At 39.9% G+C, this 16,864-nt stretch overlaps 1 long non-coding RNA gene across 3 annotated transcripts in view; it reads right to left on the minus strand.

Annotated features, from left to right (window-relative positions):
- Window positions 1-16,864, minus strand: part of LOC310825398 — a 69,009-nt gene that overhangs the window by 16,854 nt on the left and 35,291 nt on the right. For all 3 annotated transcript variants that reach the window (XR_014555270.1, XR_014555271.1, XR_014555272.1), the window contains one exon: window positions 7,776-7,860. This is a non-coding gene — a long non-coding RNA (uncharacterized lncRNA). The remainder of the gene's footprint in view (window positions 1-7,775; window positions 7,861-16,864) is intronic.

The following is a 16,864-nucleotide window of genomic DNA, read 5'->3' on the forward strand; positions in this document are numbered from 1 at the left end:
CTTAAAGTTTAAATGCTGAAATTAGAGAATATGTACACTGCTTCTTTACAACGATGTTTCACACTATTCAGAAGCTTTCCCCTTGCACTCAATAATTAAAATCTAACAGTAACAACAAATTAGAAAGGTTAGCATTACCATTTTGCACTGCAATGGGATTCTCACACAATTACTGCTTCCTCCCCAGTTAAGAACAAGGAATTGAAACATTGCTATAACAACAACGATTAAGACACAAGAAAAAGAAGAAAAATTAAGACACTGTCTTTGAAATGCTTCTTGCCTGGAAACTGACCTTTTCAAGTTTGTTCCAGTAGCATTTTACCAGCTCCTAATTACGGTTCAATATTCTTCCTTTCCTACCAGCGCATGAATAATACTAATAATAAAAGAAGCCAACAGCTATCACAGCTGATTTAGAAATTCAGATTCTTAACTGTAGCAATGGAGATGGTTTTTAAAAAGGCAGAATGCCAGTCATGGGATCTTACTAGACTATTAGTAAAGCACTGACCACAGCAGGACAGCAAATTGATCAACAATGCAAAAAGCTGACAAAGAAAGTCACACCGAAAGCTATGCACTACTTTGCAGTTTGTGGGGCTTTTGTTATGAAATTTTGCTGCCTAACTGAATTTCACCTCTGATTGTTAGAGGAAAATTCTAGATTTTCTTTCAAGGTCCAGCTAGCCATTAAAAGAGAAAGACAGAGTCCTTTTTTCACCATTCAGAAAACCTTCATTTCAAAGACCATTAGTAACAGCCCTCCTCAGAGATAGGACCTTCTGTACAAAGAATAGCTACAAGGAGAGAATGTACACTTTTTCTTCTTTTGTTTTTAAAGAAAGAAAGAAAAGTGGATTTAAAAGAAAAGGTTTCAGCTTTCATTGGGTAGTTGTTATAACAGTGCTCATTACCAGCTTTTCCAAGTTGCTATTTTTAACTTGATAACTCCAAGGATGCTCATAATATAGCGGTGAAAATAAAAATTCTCAGCTAGTGCTAATTGCCTTTCCTTTACGTGCATAAAACCTGTGTAAATCCCAGAATTAGATTTCAGCCCATCATGATGTTTTCCCATTTAAGCCACCTTCAAAATGCTCAATTATGCAAAGGCAAGTTGCAATGTTTTTAATTTATTAATGGTCTTGCTGTCGGCATATGATAGTATCAGTAATACCAAAGGCACTTTTGTTCCTCTTACTAATCAGAGGTTTGGGACTATAAAAATAATCATGTTTTCAGCACTGTCATAAAATGTGGAATAAACTTGACGAGGCATGTGACTTTCAGCATGCTTGCTGGGGGAATCGGCTGGAAGGCTCTGGAAAACAGAGCATTAGCTATGATGGTTCTTATAAATCAAATATTGGTATTTAGTACATTTGCCTGCTTAAGCAGAAATGGGAACAAACAAGCAATTCATAGCAGGAAACAGATGCTAGGATGTCAGCATGTAAATTATATTAAAATCTGGAGTAATTCCACAACTAACGGTTTACTGAGGCATTGGTGTAAATAGCTTTTAATTTATAATACATCTACAACAATGAAAACACGCTGCGTGAAACATAACCCTCAATGGACATAATAGAGAAATGCATTCTTAAAATACAAAGTATCATTGTATATAGATAAAGATTCATAGATGTATTAAAAAGATTGCATTCTTACTTTATCTATCATTAATAAAGAACTACCAACAATTCAATCATGCTCCGAACAAGCTAGAAAAACTAAACTTCCCAGTAAGAACAAGAGAAAATATGAAGACACTCGTTTATAGTAGAGGAAGTAAAGAAACGGCACCAAGCTTTAATTATCGTGTGATTTTTTTCAGTGCTATTGAACACAATCTGGAAAAGGATTTGAGTTTTCCAGAAACTGTGGGTTGCTTACTACCCTTTCATTTCAGGAAAATAATTGATTTCCAGGTGTCCCGTTAGAGTCACACTGCAGTATGGAAAAGGGTTCCAGCTTCTGTGGATAAGGTAAAAGATTTCTGGATTTTCAAATACTTATAATATACCTCCCATATTCAAACCATTTACAACAGCTTTTCCACTAAAATATCCCATTCAGAGGGTTTCTTATATACAATAGCTGTTTCATTTTCCAAAAATGAAATTGCATGTAATTAGTGTTCAAAACATTCCAAGCATTTAAAACAACTTACATCATTATTCCACAAACAATAAACAGACAACAAGTTATGTATATGTATTGCTATGTTGTTTTTTTCAGTTTGATGCACCTAATCTGCTGCATTCCTATATCCTGTACACCTGGACAAAAAAAATACCTCTCCGAAGCTCCTGTTTGCATAGGCAACCATGTAGGCTTCCCTCAAAATGCAAATATATTTAAAGATGCAATTTTTGTCAGGATTGTGGTATGGGGCCCCTGAAATTGTGCAGGTTTTCCCATGCCTGCAATTTATATAACAAAAAGGATGCACGTTCATATCAGGTCCAGTTTGGCCCTGATACATTCTTCACAATGGCAGCAAACCAGGTAATAAACCACTCTATATTAGTAGTGCTGCATATATTTGCCACAAGTGACATGGGTGGCACTGTGGGTTAAACCACAGAGCCTAGGACTTGCCGATCAGAAGGTCAGAGGTTCGAATCCCCACGACGGGGTGAGCTCCCGTTGCTCAGTCCCTGCTCCTGCCAACCTAGCAGTTCGAAAGCACGTCAAAGTGCAAGTAAATAAATAGGTACCGTCCGGCGGGAAGGTAAACGGCATTTCCATGCGCTGCTCTGGTTCACCAGAAGTGGCTTAGTCATGCTGGCCACGACCTGGAAGCTGTACGCCGGCTCCCTCGGCCAATAAAGCGAGATGAGCGCCGCAACCCCAGAGTCGGTCACGACTGGACCTAATGGTCAGGGGTCCCTTTACCTTTACCTATATTTGCCACAAGGAGACTGTTTTTGACACATGCAACATATGCACAAGTCTAACCTTTGACGGATTCCAGGAATAAGTGTAGGTCTTGCGTTGAAATTACATATTGAAAGCCATTACCATGATGAGTCATTAATTCTTTTGATTCACTGAGTACTGATTTTGTTTTCTAAATCAAATCTTTTCAGACTTCCTTAGGTTACTTCCCCCACACCTTCCATAACCCTTTTAAAAATACATTTCGTGAAATTTTTGAGGGTTCTTTGGGATGGGTGACTGTCAAGTTATGTTGCAGTTATAGATTCATACTTTGACATTATAGTATTAGTTTGTGCCAATTTATGGTGGTTTATTATATATGGTTTTTGCTTTTCTATACATTTTGACTCAAGATTCTATATATGAAAACTGGTATTTCTCAATATCATGGGGGGGGGGATACAAAAATCTCTTCATCCGTGATAGATTTATGAAGAGAACTATTGCTCCATTATTTCTTCCTGACATATCTCAAGATTATTGAATGTGCTGGCTTCGAGGCTTGATATTCCAACTTTATAAGAAGCTTATAATCTTGGATGTCCAGGTTTTATAAGCAACTCCCAAGTCAGCTGCCTCTCATCTTTAGATTATTGCACTGATAGCCTGTTTTAATGGGGTGGGGAGAATATGTTTTATTACTAGCACTATATATCACTATATATTGTGAGAAATCACTATATTTGAGGAATTTATACTTGAAAAACGTCCTGCCTCTTCACGCTCAGCATAGCAAAATATGATAGAGGGTTTCCAAAATATCACTCCTTGGAATTTGCTACCTGTACATTGTATTCTCCATGTCAAGAATGCACTAGTCAGACATCATCTAGAGTATTCTCTCCACTATCTGGGCACTGTTTTAATAAGGATATAAACAAATTCGAACAGGTTCAGAGAAGAACAGCAAAGATTGCCAGCGGTATGGAAAATAGGTTCTAAAGACTGTTTAGCCTGGTCAAGAGAAGACCAAGGGGGACATGATAGTACTCTTTCCATATCTGAAGAGCACACATAGCTATCAACTTTCAGATTTGAAAATAAGGGATCAGCAGCCTCGAAAATAAGGGATCAGCAGCCTCACCTATCCTGGGGACAGTCTACGGGATATCTAACAATCCGGGATAGCAGCGGGAAACAGCGCTGGAATAAGGGAATTTCCCGCAAAAAAGGGGAAGGTTGACAGCTATGGTCACACAGTTAAGGTCAAATCCCTGTTCTCTGCTGCCTCAGAGGGCAGGATTACAGCGAATGGGCTAAACTTGCAGAAAAGTAGATTTAAGTTCAGCATTCTTTATTTCTATTTATTTGTTTTAAACTCTTTGTAGGCCGCTTTTTCAGGCAATGCTTGTCGAAGGCAGCCCAAACCAATAAAAATACAAATATGAAACCATCAAGTCCACTCCCTCCCACCAAAATAAAATGCAGTAAAAACATACTTGGTCAATTAAAACATTTCCCCCCACAACACTAGTATCCATGGTGCAGCCAATAAAATATCAACCAAGAAAAAAGTTTCTATAGAGCCTTCCAAAACCCTGCTATAGATCCACTGGCAGGGAGTGGCTCTGTGAAGGGAATGGGGTTTCCTGACAACTCTCAGCACCCTTAGCAAGCTGCAGGTCCCAGGATCCTTTGAGTCTTTGACTGTTTAAAGTAGTGTGATACAGCTTTAAATGTATAATGCAGATGAAGCCATTGTCTCTCGCAGGGCTATCGTGTGAATTAGCTGGGTGGGTAAATACAAAGAGTAAAAATAAATGGTTGTAGGCAATGCTATGTACACATAGTTCCACTTGTGTTTCCTCTCCTCCCCTCCTCATACACCCCAAATCTACCCTAGATGATCCCCCAAACTCCCGGGACCTGATTTGAAGGAGGGAACAGGTGAGGAAGAGGAAGTTTCATTGTGCACATGGAAGTTCATTGCATCAGCAGAGCTGCATTGCTAAATACGGCCTGCCCAAAGAGTAGTATCATCAGCATTTGGGCAGAATTTTAAAGGTAAATGTTCACTCAGGCATTTGATGGCTAAAATATACTGGTTCTAGCAAAGTTGACTCCCAGAAGTGCAAGCTGGATTTAGAAGAGGCAAAGGAACCAGAGACCAAATTGCAAACATGCGCTGGATTATGGAGAAAGCTAGAGAATTCCAGAAAGACATCTACTTCTGCTTCATTGACTATGCAAAAGCCTTTGACTGTGTTGACCACAGCAAACTATGGCAAGTTCTTAAAGAAATGGGAGTGCCTGATCACCTCATCTGTATCCTGAGAAATCTCTATGTGGGTCAAGAAGCTACAGTTAGAACTGGATATGGAACAACTAATTGGTTCAAAATTGGGAAAGGAGTACGACAAGGCTGTATTTTGTCTCCCTGTTTATTTAACTTATATGCAGAATTCATCATGCGAAAGGCTGGGCTGGATGAATCCCAAGCCGGAATTAAGATTGCTGGAAGAAATATCAACAACCTCAGATATGCAGATGACACAACCTTGATGGCAGAAAGTGAGGAGGAATTAAAGAACCTTTTATTGAGGGTGAAAGAGGAGAGCGCAAAATATGGTCTGAAGCTCAACATCAAAAAAATGAAGATCATGGCCACTGGTCCCATCACCTCCTGGCAAATAGAAGGGGAAGAAATGGAGGCAGTGAGAGATTTTACATTCTGGGGCTCCATGATCACTGCAGATGGTGACAGCAGCCACGAAATTAAGAGACGCCTGCTTCTTGGGAGGAAAGCAATGACAAACCTAGACAGCATCTTAAAAAGTAGAGACATCACCTTGCCAACAAAGGTCCGTATAGTAAAAGCTATGGTTTTCCCAATAGTGATGTATGGAAGTGAGAGCTGGACCATAAAGAAGGCTGATCGCCGAACAATTGATGCTTTTGAATTATGGCGCTGGAGGAGACTCTTGAGAGTCCCATGGACTGCAAGAAGATCAAACCTATCCATTCTTAAGGAAATCAGCCCTGAGTGCTCACTGGAAGGACAGATCCTGAAGCTGAGGCTCCAATACTTTGACCACCTCATGAGAAGAAAAGACTCCCTGGGAAAGACCCTGATGTTGGGAAAGATGGAGGGCACAAGGAGAAGGGGACGACAGAGGACGAGATGGTTGGATAGTGTCTTCGAAGCTACAAACATGAGTCTGACCAAACTGCAGGAGGCAGTGGAAGACAGAAGTGCCTGGCGTGCTCTGGTCCATGGGGTCACGAAGAGTCGGACACGACTAAACGACTAAACAACAACAAAGCAAAGTTGAAATTGTTTAACTATGAACATAGGATATTTTATTGTTGTTGCTTTCTAAAAATATATATTTTGTACTGGTTTGCTGTCTTATTGTTTGATACCCTGGGGTTGTTTGGGAGGAAGGGTGGGATAGAAAATTAAGAAATACCGTAAATATAAACAGCAAGCACAGGTATTATATCCTATTCTTCCTCCTCCCATAAACACACACACACACACACACACACACACTATTACTGCCATAAAGGTAGCCTATCATTTTTTTCTTGTTTCTTATGAATAATGGTGAAGTTTGGAAACTGCCTGGTTTTCTCAGGTAGACAAACCAATAGAAACCCTCCAAACTCTACCTATAACAATATATACCAAAGCAAAAATTGCCTTTTTTCACACATGCAAATATTTTAAAAGAACCAAATAGGAAGAAGGAAAGAAACAGTGAGTCCCAACTACTGCTCACAATACCCATTATATTGCTAGAAAACATTCAATTATCACCATGATTGAAAGCAGTAGGGAAAACAGGGACTTGGCTATGATACATCAGAACAAAAAATGACTGCAATGCAGCTTGAATTCAGCTCTGTGGTAGCATCTCTGCTGCACCATCCTTGACTCTTGAGTGAATGTCTTTGCCTGTTTAGTTTAGACTGACTATACCAGAAGGGATGTAATAAGCTGCTGAGATAATATAATAATAGGTTTGCAATCTCTTTGCTACCACTGAGAATCCAGGGGCAAAGCGACTCTTCATTTTTGACAGAGCCTGTGGACAGAAATCTTTCAGTGACCAGTGGGGAACAAAATAATGAAACTTTCAATAAACTCTGAAGGAAACTCTGGATGAAGAATCTGGATAATTTTGTTGAAGCACTTTATAAATAGGTTAATGGTGGCTTCACTTGTTCCACCTTAACAGCTGGCTTTAGGTTTATATCCTATTAATTTTCACATGAACTCACATGTCCCCCAGAGATAAGTTCTACCTGGATGTTGAATATATCATCTCCCAAATTCCAAGGTACTAAAGCTAACAGGAACTCCAAGGCAAATTGTTTCCCCGAGCCCCACAAGGGCCATTGAAGGCCAATTCCTCTGTGAGAAAGAACCAAAAGAAGCAGTAAATACACCATCACACACCTTCGCCTGATTCATTTAGTCTGTATCCCACACTCACACCACCACAGTGATTATATAAAACCAACTGTCCTATGAAATAAAAGGAAGCAGAGTTCAGCTGATCTGCCCCACGCCTGGTCATGTGAGGCCAAGTACCTCATGTGAGAGAACCAGGAAAAAGAGAACATGTCTTCTTCTGGTTCAACTGGATTGACTACCCCTTTCCCTCACCTCTCAAGTAATCAAACAAACTGCTTTGTAGCCAGTCATCCATCAAACAAAGCTCAGCACAGCAAAGCTGAAGCAATGGAAAAGACATAAACACACAAGGGAATGTGAGGGGAAATCTCATTCAGTAAATCTCATTCAGTCCACCAGGTGAACATTCCTCTGAGCCATCACCAACCACTGATACTCTTGAGAAGGCACACTTCATAGAGCATACCTGACTATGGTGATATAGTATGAAGCTGCCCTTTACATCTTCTCTTAAGACAGCTGGGAATAATAGCCGGCTGAAGGAAGTCAGTCTATAAAAAGAAGTAACAATGGAGAATTAATTGGTCTAGGCATACTTGTTCAGTGTTGCTATGGTTGTTGCTTCTTATTTTAGAATAAAGTCTTTGTGATCTACGTCTGCTATGATTCTTGGACATAGCACTAGCACATAGCTGAACTATGGTTTCAGAAGAGAATTAGACAAATTCAAAGATGATCAAGCTATCATCTTTGGTTATTACTCAATTTGCCTATAAGCTGCCTCTAGAATCTACTTTTTCACATAGTACACAATAAACTAATGGGGTTCACTGCCACAATATGTGATGATAGCCACTAACTTCTACTACTTTGAAAGTGGATCAAATACACTGAAAATAAGGCTAACATTGGCTACTAATCCTGACATTATATGCAACCACCATCTTAGGAGGCTGAGGAAAAAAACATAGGAAAGGACTACTCCTCTCATGTTAGGTTAGCTGTTGTGGGGAACAGGATACTTCATTTGTATTTAGTCTGATCAGCAAGACTTTTCTTATTAATGCCTTTGAATGTGGGAAAACCTGAAAGATTTCAATTGTATGATCTGAATCTGACCATAAACTGATTCTGAATGGTGGTCTATCTAGCCACACATTCTCAACTTTCTTAGTTAATATTTAATTAGAGACTCCAATAATCAGACCTGGAACCATTACAGCGGAGAATGTAAGACTGTGTAAAACCAAGATTCTTCCCAAATCTCTCTTCCAGTTTGGCATTACAGTTTGTAACTGGGACCTACTCCTTGGAAAAGTTCTGTTACACTATTCAACTGCAATCTTTCTATGGGAAGATGTTTATCAGTTTTTCCCAGTCTGCTTCCCTTTCATTTTATGATATTTGCTGTTTGAAGCATGGGATCCTTTTTCTAGAAAGACAAAACTTGGTCTTATTAAAAACTGAGAAGATCGTTGGCCCTTTGACAGAACTACAGATTCCCTTAATACTAAAGGATAACATCTTATCTCACAGGCAGGATTTTCAGCTCTACATCTCACTTCTCCTAAGTCTCCACCATATCTATGCAGAGTTTTTCTTGCTGTTGCTCAGATCTGATAATCCATTTGTGTAGACTACTGTTGACTTAACACTTAAAGGGGTTCAGAGGAAACATAAAAAACCTCACAGCATTCTGGAATATTCTACGTGCATGCTTTCTCTATTTCAAATTAAATGCCTGCTTCACTCCCACTCTCTACAATGATAAAATTGCTTGATTCATAAACTTCATGTTGACATTTTATTATATCATAAAAAAGGATTGAGTGCTGTTCAAGGTTATATCCTTACATCTGTCTGACCTATAACTTATCTGGAATTATCTTATTTCACTTTACAGACCAAAAGTGTTTCTTTCAGAAAACTGAAGAGAAGGTGCTTTTCCAGAATAATTTGCCAAGTTATACAGAAAGGAAGACTATTTTCTGTCAGTCTGGCAGAATACTAAATGGTTTACTGAAGACCATTTCACTTGTCAAATTCCTTAAAAAAACACACGCCAGAATTTGAATAATAGCATAGCAACCTCTTCCACTCTAGATTGACCTGATAAAATCCCCCCTTTCCTTTATTGTAGTTAAAGGTCACTTCAACATACCTTTAAATTATTACAGAGATTCCTGAGTTTATTTCATCACCCCAAACTGGGAACTCTAGAGCAAGAATGTGATTGTCTGGTCAGGTAGCCATGGGGCAGCCATGTTGGCAGCAGAGTAGAGTGCCCCCACCCCCAGGATCCAGGCAATTCAGAGATGGGTTCAGAAGCTTACTCTTTGTTAAATTCTTCCTCCTAGAGGCCTGGCACACAGATCAATATGGATTTGTGGGCATGGTGGTTACACGCTGTCATGTGGGTGGTGTCTACACCATTTGAGTGAGAGGGTGGAATGGAATTTGAGACATGATGGGGGACGAATTCATGCTATCTGTCATGTCATGTATTACAGCCAAGAGCCTTCTGATTATATCATCATACAACTTGGTGAAAATGATCTAGGCAGGCAAAAGGGAATCATCCTTAGCCTTACATGCTAATTGGACATCATGAAAGCTGAATTCCCACAGATGGTGGTCTTCAGGCTGGAACTCCTCAGGGGTTGGGGCTGGGGGGGCATAAACCCTGGCATGGTCAATGAAGCCCAGAGAAGGTCAACAAAATGATTCATTGGAAGCTGCTAGTTCTCAGAGAACTAACCGGTGAGGCAACATCCATCAGTATAATTCAGAAGAGATTAATTGGGCAATGTGCATCTCTCTGGGGCAGGCAATGAGGCCTGGTTGGTGGACATTCACAGTGGTCTGTGTGGATGGTTACAGGAGCTTCAGATGTGGCAGTGAGTTGGGGCATTCCCCTCAACTCTTGTGGCGGGAGAGGCACTGGGCCGGATCCTTAGGAGGCAGGGAAGAGAAGAGAAAGGATAGCCTGCCCCATCCCAACAGGGGATCACCATTAGGTGGTGCTTTCTGCCCATAATCCCAGTCAGGGGGTGACGGGTCATAGCACTTATTACCATTGACCGGACAGGGTCAATGGGAAGCAGTTTGTACCATAAGGGGACTCCAAATTTTGGCCAACTCTCATCCATGAACTGGCAGCATATTAAGCAGGCTGGTTGATCATTTGATATGTGCCCAATGCCCATGCCAAACTTATTCTTCTGTAAACAACAAAGTTGTGGCCTAATTTTAATCCAACACTGGGTGTCTTGGTCTTTACCACCTGCTCCTCCACCCCATGGCTTTACTGTGCCTGAAGCCACAAGGAGACCAGCTTCTCAAAAAGAGCTTTTCAGGGCCAAAAAATATGCAATAGTTCTAGATTGTGTGTGGACTACATGGAAAAAAGCAAGTACTGAGTCTCCATTGATTCTAGAATAAAATATTGTGCATACGAAACCCTAGTGTCCAGTAAATACGTCTCATTGCTATCATTTCCCTAACACATACATCTTAACATTTTAAAAAACATAATAAAAATTGCAGTTGAATTTACTGTTATATGGAGATCATATTTGTAATAATAGCCCTGTCATACTAAGCTTATATTTCACAAAGAGTTCTTCTTCCACCACAGATTTTGAGGCTGTTGCAGCTGTCCAGATCAGAGTTGCTACCCAGATTCCCTGAAAGCAAACTGAGGAAATAGTACATCAATATTTGCATCTGACACAATGCCCTGCACATGGTATTGTTTCAGGGCACTGCAGGGGCAGGAAAATGGCACAGTCACACACACAAAAGATGATGAAGAATATTCAGAGAAAATTCTACAATGTGCCCTTCCTTTTCTTGGGTGAGAACTAGAAAAAATATCAGATTTCTTCTATTCGGTTTAAGCCAATGGAGCCAGAACTTTGAGAGTACATTTGCACACAGCTTTATTTAGCACTGTTCTATCATGATACATTCAGTCAACATAATGGAGAGCTAATACCTTGATCCTAAACATGTTTATTCAGAAGTCCACTGAGCTCAAGTATGCAGAAGTCTTTTGCTCTTGTTTTGGAGGCAACTTTGGTCATTTGTAAAAGTTCATTAAAAATCAGCTCATAAACGTGTTGTATGTGGAGAAATAAATGAGAAATGGAAGAAGGGACATAATTTTCATGCTTGTTATACTAACTCAACTTCTATGAAGGTTTTGCCAGTGATGATGACCCACTAGATTATTATCCCTGGGCAAAACACAATATATAGTAATGTATTCTTAAGTGCTGAACACCAGCTAGCACCTTCTGAAGATAAAGACAGATGTGTTGCCATGAAAGCAGAAACTCATTATGATTAACAACCTTTCAGCGTCTCCAATCAAAGAGGGAGCCTAATAAGGGGAGGGGGGGGAATGGAGGAAATATTGAAGCTTCTACAAAGTAGAAAGATCATTTGGTGCCAGTCCTATTTATATACTTTTAAAGCTACTTAATGTGATGCAAGAGAAAATAAAAGAGGAAGAATGTAGCTAAATCTGGAGCAAATAGCAATTCTGGCGCTGAGAATTAGGGGTGTCTAAACTTCCATACTATTGATATATCACTCTCTCACTGATTCCCAAATAAAATATAGATTTTGTTTCAACATAGTCTTGTAAATTAATTTGCTTTGCTCAGCTGCATTGAACATGTTCACAGGTTAATGGGTAGAGGATCATTCCAACAAAGGGCTACAGATTGAGATATTCTGCAGGAAATAACAATATTTATAAACCATAATGCTCCCCAGCAAAGAAAACAACCACTCTCAAGCTTGTCCTGAACACATCAACCACCCAGACACCAATTTAAACTCTAAATTACAGGGCATGTTACCCTCATGGTATTCAGCGGACCTGAGATTTTCTTTGTAATTGTGATAATGGTTGCTGTAGGAATCAAACTGAAGCCTGGTTTTATTAGTTTTCCTGACTCTACTGTAAGAGGATAGGTTTGTAAGATTTCTGGTCATTGAATATCACAGAATTTGGACAGATTTGAAAACAGAATTTGTTGTATGTCTTGAGAGGAGCTGGGAAAGTCGAAAGACATGGACAGCCAATGAAGCACAATGTTGAAAGATTCTGGACAAATAAAAGAAAGTGCTTCTTCACTCAGCACATGGTCACCTAGATCGCTTTCAAAGAGTATTAAACAAATTCATGGAGAAGACTGCCAATGGCTACTAACTCAGATGGCTCTGCTCTGCTTCCAAATACAGTGGTACCTCGGGTTACAGACGCTTCAGGTTACAGACGCTTCAGGTTACAGACTCCACTAATCCAGAAATAGTACCTCGGGTTAAGAACTTTGCTTCAGGATGAGAACAGAAAACGTGCTCCGGTGGCGTGGCGGCAGCAGGAGGCCCCATTAGCTAAAGTGGTACCTCAGGTTAAGAGCAGTTTCAGGTTAAGAACGGACCTCCGGAAATTTCTTAACCCGAGGTACCACTGTACCAGTGATGTTGTTTGTATCCTAGAGTTTGGGCTGCACTCCCACCTGGTTCCTTTGGTTACTGGCTCCTGCTTCCTCTTGACTGCCTGTTTCATCTCGCACTTGGATCATTTCTGCAAGCTTGCTTCCCTCCCTTGGGGTTGCTCACCCAACCCCTTGCCACTGGGAGAGGTTCCAAAACAATTACATTCTTGGAGAGGAAATTAAAGCACTGCCTTAGTCTTAAAAGAGAACCTTCAGCTCCCCAGTGCGGCAAACAGCAGCTTGCCTATTTGATGTCTCCAGTGTTAATACTAGCCAGTTGGTTTCAAAATGGTTGCTTTCTTACTGAAGCTAGAGGGCAAAACAGTTTCTCAAAGAAACTTTGTGATAAAGCGGGGGAGGGGTGGACTCGAGATGATAGGTGGGTTGGATTTTTTTGTAGAGTATATTCACTTCAGTGTAAATACAGAGACCAAATAAGCTTCCTTTAATTTCCATAATGAAATTGTTTTTGTAAAGTTAAAAATACTGTAATGAGGCCCAAACGGTGTGCTTTCAGAGGCTCCCATGGTGAAGCAAATGAGATTTTAGCTTCTCTAATTGGGCATACTGCAAGCTGGGCTTGATGCTGTCCTCAGCACAGGATGTCTGTTATCCCTAACAAAAAGAGGTCTACAGCTGTCAGCATAATACTATACGGCTTTTCAGGAGCCAAGCCATCAGGCACAGGACTGCAGCTCTGACTGGGACCACCCAAAGGGAAAGATCAAGTAGAGAGTAGCTCCGCTCTTCCTTGATTAAGAAGTTATTCGTAAGGTAATTTGTTTACAGCTATCAAAGAGAGGCTTTCAAAGCAACTGTTGAGAATTCCCAGAATTCTCTGAAAGTATTTTTATTTGATTAAGTAATGAATATGGATGTTTTATTCTCCCCTCTCCTGTGAATTAAATCTCATTACCTGTCAGCACAGGTTTTTGGAGCCTTACTGTTCCTGGAGAAAACTCAAGCTAGAAAGCATTGTGCGGTTGTGCACATTGCTGAAGTCTGCTGTCTGTCATGTACAAGTCCATAAGCCTGAAAGACCATGGATTTTTTTATATATATAATAACAATATCAACTAAAACTTTCACATCTGAGATGTGTGCATGAAGCCATACTATCTGAAAATGAAGTAATCTGAGTTCAAAGCAAGCTTGGGAATTGTATGCTACTACTATGCAGAACACAAATGAAAAACAGAATTCTATAAAATGAGTGAAAAATTGGAGCAGTATGGGTGTTACTCTCTCCTGACAAGTAGCTACTTCTGATGACTATATATAACAATGTGTGAATCAACACATAAAGGAGGCAATTGTCTTCCCCAGCCCTTTGAACTAGAAATTCCCAGAGTTTGTCAAGGCCAGATTCCACAGTTTCAAGTTTGCTAATGAATACCCTTCCAAGTCTTCGCATTTGGGTCGGCCTTTTTATATTATATATATTGTGTGGTGTGGGTGTGTGGGTGTAGTTTCATATTGAATCATACAATAAACGTTACCGAATAAACAGTATCTTGTCTTAAATGTACTGTTACAGTAAATACGGCATTCAGAAAGCATCAAAGGAAGGATACAGCATTTCAAATGGAGAAATTATCATCCACAGCCTCTCCAAAAACCAGATTGGATGCCTTTAGTTATCATGTTTATAAAAGTCAAAGGTGGAAACCAGACTGTGACAAATGCATCAAGTTTGGTGTTGTCACCTTTCCATTAAAGCCAGGTGCCAAATGCAGCTGCACCAGTAGTTATTGGAGAAGTCAGGAGACCTTTCCCAATGTCCTGCTACAGTCATTCTGGTGGGCAAAAGGAGAAATATAAAGAGATCCTTATGAAGTTGTTTATAGTAAAAACAGAGAGAAGAACTAAGGAAGAAGACTTGGGAACTGGTTGCCGTGTAATCTGGGGATGTGGTTGCAGAAAGAATCGCAAAAGTGAGTACATTGGGACAAAGTCACTGCATGTAGAGGGAGACGTCTCAGTCAGTGCACTCCCTCTAGCAGTTGGGTGGCAATGGGAAGTTAATGAAGCTCCATTCTAGTGAAACAGCCCAGACATCTGCAGCAATGTGAAGATGGTCTAAGTTATAGCAGGATAACACATGATCCATTTGTACCACTAAATAACATCTTTATAACTTTCTGAGGTTGCTGGCTGTTAACTAGGCAAATACAAAGGCACAAGTTTTGTCTATGTTTTGGCTTCTAATTTGTTAGTGGAAATGCATTATTGCCTTATGAACAACAGTATTCTGTTGTATTCTAACTGGTGTTAGGTTGCTGTGGCTTCATTTACAACTTTAATTTTAAAACAACTCCATCAAAAATGCATTGGAGAAATTATGAGCCTTTAATGAAGGCTAAAAACAGTAACCAGCTAAGGTTTTTGGGGTTTTTTTGCGATTGTGGGAATTAACAGTGGAAATCTTGAAATGCTTTATTAATTTTAAAGGACTTGCTTCAGCAGAAATTCTCTGAGACTCACACTTTATATAATTACTTAATTGCTACCTTCTACTAAAATTATTCATGATATTGCTAGTGAAATGTTTCAACAGTATGGCATAACATATAAATTTAAAATGTGTGCTATGCACACCTACTGACTATCATGGGAGAGGGTATTAAGCAATATATCTGCATTACGGTTCCTTCTACAACATGTCAAAACACTGACAAAATGTGGAGCGTGAAGCTGAGGGCAAATGTAAGCACACTAAACCTAATTTGTTGCTGGCACTAGTCATGGAATTGACTATAATTGGCAAGTGGTTACTGATTTTGAGAAATAATTGCGCTGCCATTATCCAGAGAACACTGCCAAAAGCAGACATACCTCAATAAAATACTTATATGAATTTCTTCTAACATTTCTATTTACTTCAGATTGCCATTTGCCCCTTTTTTTCAATTTCACTTCATTTTCAATCAATCATTCTTTATATGATTGAAACTAATGAATGTAAACAATTAAATTTGTTATTTTTTCAGAGATGGTTTGGATAAACATATCTCAACTTGATAAGCCAAGATATGAACAAGTCTTTCCACTTTGTAGCATGAGTGAACAAACCAGCAAATATTTAATTACTGCAAAACTATGGTTACTAGCTTCCAAAGAGCTCACAAGATTAAACCAACTGTGAACCATGGTTTAATATCCCTGCATGTTCTGAGGCTGGCAACGAGTTCCCACTTTGGCCAAAATGGAAAACTATGGTTATTTTCTAGTTTGTTTGCTTGCACCATGAAGGGAGAGTTGATAGTGCTGCATGCCTGGGCAAAAGGTTGCTTCATATTTCCCCTTATTGAACTATGATCATCTAAACACTATGATTTACAGTCCCCAATCCAGGTTAACCCACCAACAAAAGCTCACATGACTGGTAATGATATACATCCGCATTTGCATCTCAAAGCCAGCAGCCAGTTCAATGGTGCACTGATGAGCAGAACATAACAGGTATGAAATGCACATCCACGTTAGCTAAATGTTTTCTGCATGTAGGGCTCCTTTTCTATAATCAGTCAGCCAAAAGGTTTATTACGGTCAACCAACAACACTCTGTCTTGGGGAAATTGTCTTTACGTTCAACATCATGTGGCATCTGTTCATGTGATGCCAGATGCAGGAAGATCCAACAAGAAAAGGTAGGAAGGTAGATGCAGGAAGATCCAACAAGAAAACCACTTTGGACCTTGGACCTTGGACCCCACCCACAATTGGCTTTAGTCTCAACACACTGCCAGAAAGTGGCCCCCAACAGATTACGTAAGAAGAGCACTGCCGGACCAGGTCAAAGGCCCATTTAATTCAGCATCCTGTTTTCACAATGTCCAGTCAGATGCCCATGGGTAGCCCACAAGCAGGGTATGGCTTCAATAGCACTCTCCTCACTTGCACTTGTCAGCAACTGGCATCCATAGGCACACTGCCTCTGACTGTGGATGTACATCATATCCATGATGGCAAGTCACCAATAGCCTTATCTCTAATGCTCAAACATATCTCAGATTACCTAAAATGGAATGGAGCCCTCAACACC

The sequence above is a fragment of the Podarcis gaigeae genome (genome assembly GCF_964106915.1).
Source record: "Podarcis gaigeae genome assembly, chromosome: 10".
NCBI classification, from domain to species: domain Eukaryota; kingdom Metazoa; phylum Chordata; class Lepidosauria; order Squamata; family Lacertidae; genus Podarcis; species Podarcis gaigeae.